The sequence below is a fragment of the Medicago sativa genome, chromosome 1 (genome assembly GCF_051527215.1).
Source record: "Medicago sativa cultivar Bolivia chromosome 1, Bolivia_mono, whole genome shotgun sequence".
NCBI classification, from domain to species: Eukaryota; Viridiplantae; Streptophyta; class Magnoliopsida; order Fabales; family Fabaceae; genus Medicago; species Medicago sativa.
Window position 1 is genome coordinate 90,259,365 of NC_140749.1, and position 8,019 is coordinate 90,267,383.

Here is an 8,019-nt window from a genome sequence, read left to right on the forward strand (position 1 = left end):
TTAGAATGGACCCAATGGTTGCTTAAGCGCCACCATTCAATAAGCAGCTTTCGTAGAAGTAATCAACTTTCTTACAAAAGTAGTAGTACATTTTTTCACTAATTGCAATTTTCAATTTGGTCAATTTTTTCTTTCCATATTCCCCTCCATTGTGCTATACAGAACTACCAGAGGAGTTTGTTGCCAACAAAACTTGTTAAACATCATGGAATTCTTGGGGATCATTGCTATCAATCGTTTAAACATATCATTTTTGGGTTTTATTAATTGTTCAAAATTACTCTAGGCTCACCGTTTTCGAATAGCTTTTGTCCAAAATGTAATTGTTTCTTGTCTTAGAAAACGTTTAATTTCTTCTTTTAACATTGTTTTTAAATGTAAGACTCTTGTTTATTAAAAAATATGGTATCAATTCTTGACCAAGTGATTGATCTCAAGTGATCGGTGAAATCCAGTAAAAGATGAATTGTTCGGAAGAATCAAAATTCGATTCTTAGATGAAATAATTTTTTGTCAAACTATATTTACCTCATGATTGAACTCTGAATTATCAAGATTTTATCTAAGAACAAAAAGTTAACAAATATATACGCCTAAACAAAGGCTCTTTTGTAAATTTTTTTGTCACTTTTTATATAATTCATTTAAAATTTTCAACCACAATTATTATTTGTTTATCAACATATACCTAATTATTTTACCTCTTTTGCAATCAACCATACACATTATGATGTGAACATAAACAGTTTCTGTTTCTGTATTGAGTAAACTTGTAAAAACAATATCACATATAATTCTTTATTTTACCTCAATAATCGGTAGTTTTCTACACATGGTGTAATCACCACTGCCACTTAAGTTTTTAAAAGGCGTTGAAGAGTTTATCAAATTTGCTTGTTCGTCTCAGTTATGCAAAAATGAGAATAACCTCACCTAAGATGAAGTAAACACTCACATTCCCCATCATTGATATGAAAGACTCTCTTTGTCCAATTCCAATATTCAGGTGTAAATCCATGTTGGTAAATGTGTTGGAACACTAGTTAATTCTAGTGAAGAAAATTGGAAAGAAAAACACTATGAAAAAACTAGTGTGTGGGTGTGACTTAAAAATGTCCCACATTGAAGGGTCACCCCAACTAGTAAGTGTATATATATGGGAAAAGTGACCTCTAAGGGTGTGCCCTTGCGGTACCCAATTTTGTGAACGGGTGAACGCTTAAAAAAATTGATATATATTTTTTTGTCACTTTAAAATGTTAAATTAATTAATTAATTAATTTAATCATTATCCGTAAGCGCTACGCGTAACAAATAAATTTGTTACGATCCGACCCGATCCAAAACGCGTATCCAGAAACTTCCGGATATATCCAATTAAGAAACAAAATGCGTTTGCTTAAGGATTAAGCAGACTTAATCCCCAAGTCACTCGTTTTTTGTTACAAACTCTCCCTATAAAAGGAGAGCTCGCCCCATTTGATTCTTTACACCGAAAATTCACAGTCGATGCTTCCTGTGTTTTTTCCTCTCTTTTCCCTCCGACTTGTTTTTAACAAGTTTCTTCTGCTTCTACTCCTTTCTGTCCCTTCGGTATTAAGAGTGTTCTTAAGACCATAGTCCCTTGGTCTTAAGTTCATAGTCCCTTCGATAATATATGATTCTTCGGAATATAGAGTACTATTAAGATCATATTAAAGAATGATCTTAACAGTATATATATATATTATTTTAAAGAGAAATGGTGGTATCACCATATTTGAGTGGTCGTAGTGCCATATTCATGTTTTGGAGAAGTTAGAATGGTGATAACACCATATTTGAGTGGTCTCAGCACCATAATAGAATGGTAATAATACCATATTAATTTGAACGGTTTCGAATAGAGCGGTTACGTACCGTATCGAGTGGCTTCGATCAAACGATTGAGCCATATTTTGAGGGTGTAATTCTCGAACGATTTTTCTACAGTGCAGTAGTTAATCGAACAGTTGTAGCTGGACTTGTTTTATCCTGGAGGCGGCGTGGTTGATAGTCTACCTTGCACAACTTTGGGTAGTGCCACGAAACGTCTTAAAGAGAGCGACCTGGTCGTGACTCAACCTAGTAACAACTTCGGTAGATAACAGAATTTGGAAATCCAAATTTAACAGTTTGGAAATCCAAAAACAACAAAATGTGAGCGTTTGCTTCATCGGAGTGAGGTGATTTTCATTTTCGCACAATTGACATCAGCATCTTATTACACCCCGTTTAAATACTTTTTCTTCTGACAGGTAAATTAGATAAACTTTTCAACGCCTTTTAAAAACTCAGTTGTATGTCCTCTATGGCCAGGGTGAAGCCTATAATACATCCATGTCCGAACGGAGTAACTTCAATTTCCATGCAACTCCAAGAATGTTACGAAAAATCTAGATATAAAGCTTTAATGCATTGAAATAATATTATTTTAACCACAACAATTAATTGCTGGTTTTGGTCCAAAATCCCAAACGGAATACAAAATATGGTTAAACAAAACATATAGACAGCAATGGCAACTAAATAAGTTTAACTAAAAATAGCACTATATGCTTGTAAGTTTCGCTTTTATCTTCGTTTATTTACACGAGTAGGATGGATATTTAATAATTTATAAAAACTGAAAGAGTGAAAACCTAGAGGAATTGAGTTCATGTCCTGTTAAGGCATTATTACTCTGAATTTTATCAAGCACAAAGCTTGTTTTACAAAAATGAAGACTAATGGATACAAAAGGAAAGGAAAGGAAATCAAATTTTCATCTCAATTTGAATGTCACTTAATACCGCGACATTTATGTCACAAATTATGTATGATTTTTGCTATTTTTATGTATGTATGTATGTATGTGTTTATATGAGTCTGGTTGAATGTGTATGAATTTAGTTTAATGTGTATGCGAATGAGTTTGAGTTTGAATAAGGGTGTTCAATATGAGTTTGAAACTTTGAATGTGTATGAGAAGTATTTACTTTAAAAATAAAAATAAAAACTATCAAACTAAACCTCATATTATTTTATTCTTTAAATTGCATGATTTTTATCTTGAAACCGGTTCAAACAAAACTATGAAGTATGAACACCCACAATTTCCATAAAACATGTATGTTTTTAGCAATAGTGAGGGTGTATATCTAGTAAAGTCATTTTAAAGTTTCAAGTGGGTCGGTGCACTTGATTCATAGGATATCTAAAATTGCAAATAGGCAATAGCATGGAAGAATGACAATGTTGTAGAAGAGAACATGAAACACATATCATTGTTCGTAACCATCCACCTGCAAGACACTTTTCATTCTCTATAGGTCTTCTCCATTCGGACAGCAACAATCTGATACGGAAAGCAAAATCCGGACAACTTCATTAACCTAGAAAAAAAAAACCACAAATTAACATGCATGCATAAGAATTTCAAACTAGCCTTCAATTTGATGTTTGATAAGGCTTGAAATGCGGTGATTTTGAGCAAGAAAACTCCAATTTTGGACTGAGTCGTACAATTCGGAAATTGGGATAAGGGGAGAGAGAGAGAGAGAGAGAGAGAGAGAGAGAGAGAGAGAGAGAGAGTGAGTGAAATGTAAAACTGTAAAATGGGGGGTGTGGGGTGGGGTGAACTTCCTTATATACTTCGAATTTGTCCAGATTACGTAATGTGGACATTATTTTGGTTTTCCGGATTACATAATCCGGAGGGTAAGTTTGTCATTTTTGCAGGACGCGTGAGTATAACATAGGGTGGAAAAAATAATAGTGTTAAAATAGAGGGTTGTTGTGCCGGTCCAATATGCCTGACCTATTTTGACAGAGCTCTACTCATCGTGTGATTAGGGATAGTCAACATAAAATTAATAATGTTAGTGATAATTATTGTTTACTAAAGAGACTTTTTCTTTTGCTTTTGGGGAGGCCAAACAAAATTCATCAACTTTACCTCTGTTTGCTAGACTAGAAGAACAGTTAGTACAATTTGTCCCAGGCACCATTAGAAAAGTCTAAATATTCGTTTTCCAAATTGTAATTATTCTGCCATTTTTGCCGGAAACATAACAAAACAATCAAATTATATATTTATTGAGAAAAAAAAACATTTTTTTATTGAGAAACAAATAGATAAAGTGAGAAATATGTGTTAAATTATACCACCAGTACAAAAAAAAAATCTACAATTTCATTGAATTACATTTAGTTTTATTCGTCTTGAAGGATCAAATATCCAACCTCTACAATTGTGCGCTGAGATTCATGGTTTACACGAAAATTACACTTATTGTTAGCCATGCACAAGCGCATAATTAGTCAAAACAAACTAGCTTTGCTTCATTTTCTGTCAAACAATCAATGCTGAAATATTCATTAATCATTTGAGTCCATTGGATGATAATATTGACTTGTGACCTTGTAATGTATTTCTCTCAAGTTCTTAAATTAGATTCTATCGATGTTAATTTAGTGGACTAATTTGACTTCTTACAAAAAATTCATTAATCGGTTGTGTCATTGTAAAAAAGATATCAAAGAGAGATTAAAAACCAAATTGTGCAGCTTTTCTTTCATCAAAGACATACTCTGCTTTTTCTGTTGCTTTACTTCTTTCTCATTCTTTCTTTTTTTAATATTAATTTCTTTTGGACAATTGTTATATTATCATTGTCTACTTTGCTTCACTCCATCGAAGGAAAAAACAAATAGAAAGCATATTAGAACAACACAATGAAGATTCAAGAGAAGAAGATAAAGAAAAAAACAAAGTCATTTCCTTTTATATATAGTAGAGCCAAACTCATAACAAAGCATAGTACATTAATGAGTGTAAGTGATGCATGCCAGAAGCATCAAGTACCAAACCAGCAACCTCGTATGCATCTCTTACATCCCATGATTCCATCATAATCATAAATAACATAAAAACATAATCAAAAATAAAAAGAAAACCAGTGACAAATAATACATAAAGAAAGATGCAACATACAAAATAAAAATAAAAATAAAAATAAACTCGTAAAAGTTAAAGGTAATTCGGACCGCTACCCTCAATTCCCCGCAATGCAATATTCACACTCTCCCAATTCTGATGTGCTAGCAATTCGGGAGAGTGTAATTGCAAAGCCTTTTTTGTGTTGATGGTTGTTACACCATTAGTGTTTAACAATATTTAATGAATTACCCTTCCACATTATACCTCCGCCGTCTTCGACAAAGCTACCATCTTCTTCCGCCACTGTTGTAGCTGTCAAAGAGACATTCTTACCGGCCATGTTAATTTTTTGGGTGGTAGGGAAAAATTTAAGATTGATAATGTAAGATAGATGGCCAAGGTATAGAAGAAACACTTGAAAGAGCTAGTGAGTGAGAGTGAAGAAGCTTAGAGACAAGGGGAGACATGATGGGTCGTATATAAAGGCGAAATTTTAGCTTTTGGTTTAGTATTATTATTTTTTGTTTTATTTATTATTTATATTAAATATACCTAATGTGCATGTGAGGGAAGAAAAATAAAATAAAAAAGCAAGAGTTGAAATTGTTGGTCTAATATGGTTAATGGCATGTTTGTGGGGAACGGCAAAAACTCCACTAACTCGGCATCCAAGGCTCTTGGAATTTTCATATTCAATTTTTGATGGTTTGAAAGGCAAAAGATTGTAGGGTTTTGATGGGGTTTGTTTGTCATTGTATGTGAACATGGGTATTTATCACTAAGCTCAACAAAGAAGCTTTTATGGGCAACTTTTTGGATTTATTACCTTATTATTGATATTGAAGGTTGGGAAAGGAAAGATTATGCGTACACTAGTGTGTAGTGGGGCATTAACCTTGATTGGAGTGAATGGATATGGGGGCGGGTGATTGGCCCAAGATGCAGCTAACCCCACCAATTTCTGCATCCAATTTTACGCGGATGATAGAGTAATGAGCACCAAATTCTTCTATGATTAATACTTAACTCAATTCATTGTTTAAAAAAAAAAAAAAAAAACAATTCAGTATACACATTAATTTGGAGTTAGTTCATACAGAAATCAAGTGTTTATGCCATTATGTTAAACTTTTGAAGCTCATTAGGGTGTTCATGGTTAAGGAGTGGATAATTTCTATTCATCACATTCTTCAAGAATGCTATGTGTGCACGAAAATAGTAGTTTGAACTGAGGAATGAAAAAGAGGAAATTATTGGACCGAAGTAAGGGAAAGTTAGTGGTTCGTAGTTTATTATTGTATGACTATTCACACAATATATCCTCATTCCCTACACATTATGAAGTTTAGCTACATAATTTGGGGGAGAAGATGAAATTGTGAAAAATCCTATAGTTGAAGAAGAAAATTATAGGAAAAAAATGGAAAACGGGGCACCTGGTTTGTCACATTAGAGGCATTTTGTCATATCACATAACTTAAATGGTGTTTATATGTATGTTTTCGACAGAAAAGACTAACTTGAATGAACTTTTATAAAGGACTAAATGAACACTTTTAAAAACAAAATGATCAATTTACACCTCAAAATAATGTAAGTATCAAAAAATATATATGAGTTTAGATGAACTTTTATAAAGGACTAAACGAACACTTTTAAAAGAAAAATGATCAATTTACACCTCAAAATCATGTAAGTATCAAGAAATATATTTGAGTTTAGATGAACTTTTATAAAGGACTAAATGAACACTTTTAAAAGCAAAATGATCAATTTACACCTCAAAATAATGTAAGTATCAAGAAACATATTTGAGTTTAGATTCTACTCCGTTTTTATTTCATTCATGATCTAACATTCTCTACAAGCGATTTGAAGGTATAATATGTAGTTCAACCACACTGGTTGTTTTGATGTTATGACTTAAGACGACTACAAGAAGAGTCTAACCCAAAAGACTATTAATCAATTTTACTGCGACTTCTAACATATGATTTAAAAACTACTTCTTTGATCAAGATTACGCAAACCATAGTTCATTTTGATCAAGAAACATACTCCTTGCATCTTAATGTTACATATATCATCAATTTTTCTTTTGCATTTATGTATTTTCTCCACCACATCATTTTTCCTTAACACTCTGTTTATCTAAATAGTTCAATAGTTGTTCACATCCCGAATCACGAATATGCGGACAACTTTTTTGTCATGACATTTACTGAACAATTTTCCTAGTCGGGCCAACGTGTGCATTACTTGATGAGTTGATGTCTAGTGTGGAGTCCACAAGAAATGTCAACATTTTGAACTATAGGATATCACAATGGCATGCGTATTTGAAATTTTAGGAGTAGTTGCAGTAAAAGGTAAGACAAGGAGAAAAATATGCACTTACAAATTCTACCCTTCACTCATGCAATCTCCCTTGGCTTTCTTTGACAATTATTGACTTTCTTTAAGATCTTATTCCTTTGTTTAATTATGCATATAGTAATTGATTATCTTTAGTACTCCTAGTTTTTCTTTCTAAGCCAAAAAAATAAAATATTATGGATGAAAAAAGAAAAAATAACAATGAAATTAGGATAAGGAAATAAAAACATTTGTATATGTATTTGTTTCCTAGTTTAGATTCTATTTAGCAATGTCGAGTCGATAGCTTAAAACCTATAAAGTAATATGTTCAAAGTAGAGATGTTTGACAATACCAAGTCGCTAGCTTATAGCACTTTCGAGACGATACTTTTTAAGTAGAGTTTGAGTTCACATTTTCTCCTATTTTTATCATCATTATCTTAATTGAAAATATTTGAATATTAAAAATATATGTTAATGTCATCTTATATTTATGAGTTGGTTTGATTGCTAATTTTACTATACACTTCAAATTCAATCAAATGCTTATACATTATCTACCATATGCTAGAAAATCATCCGCTACGGGCTATACCTTATCTACCATCAACTATTTTTTTACCAAACATAGGTTTAGTAGTCCTAGTGAATTTTGTTTTTTAGGTACAAAGTACTCCTAGTTAATTACTGTATTTGTTTGAAACTATTTACATCTATATATC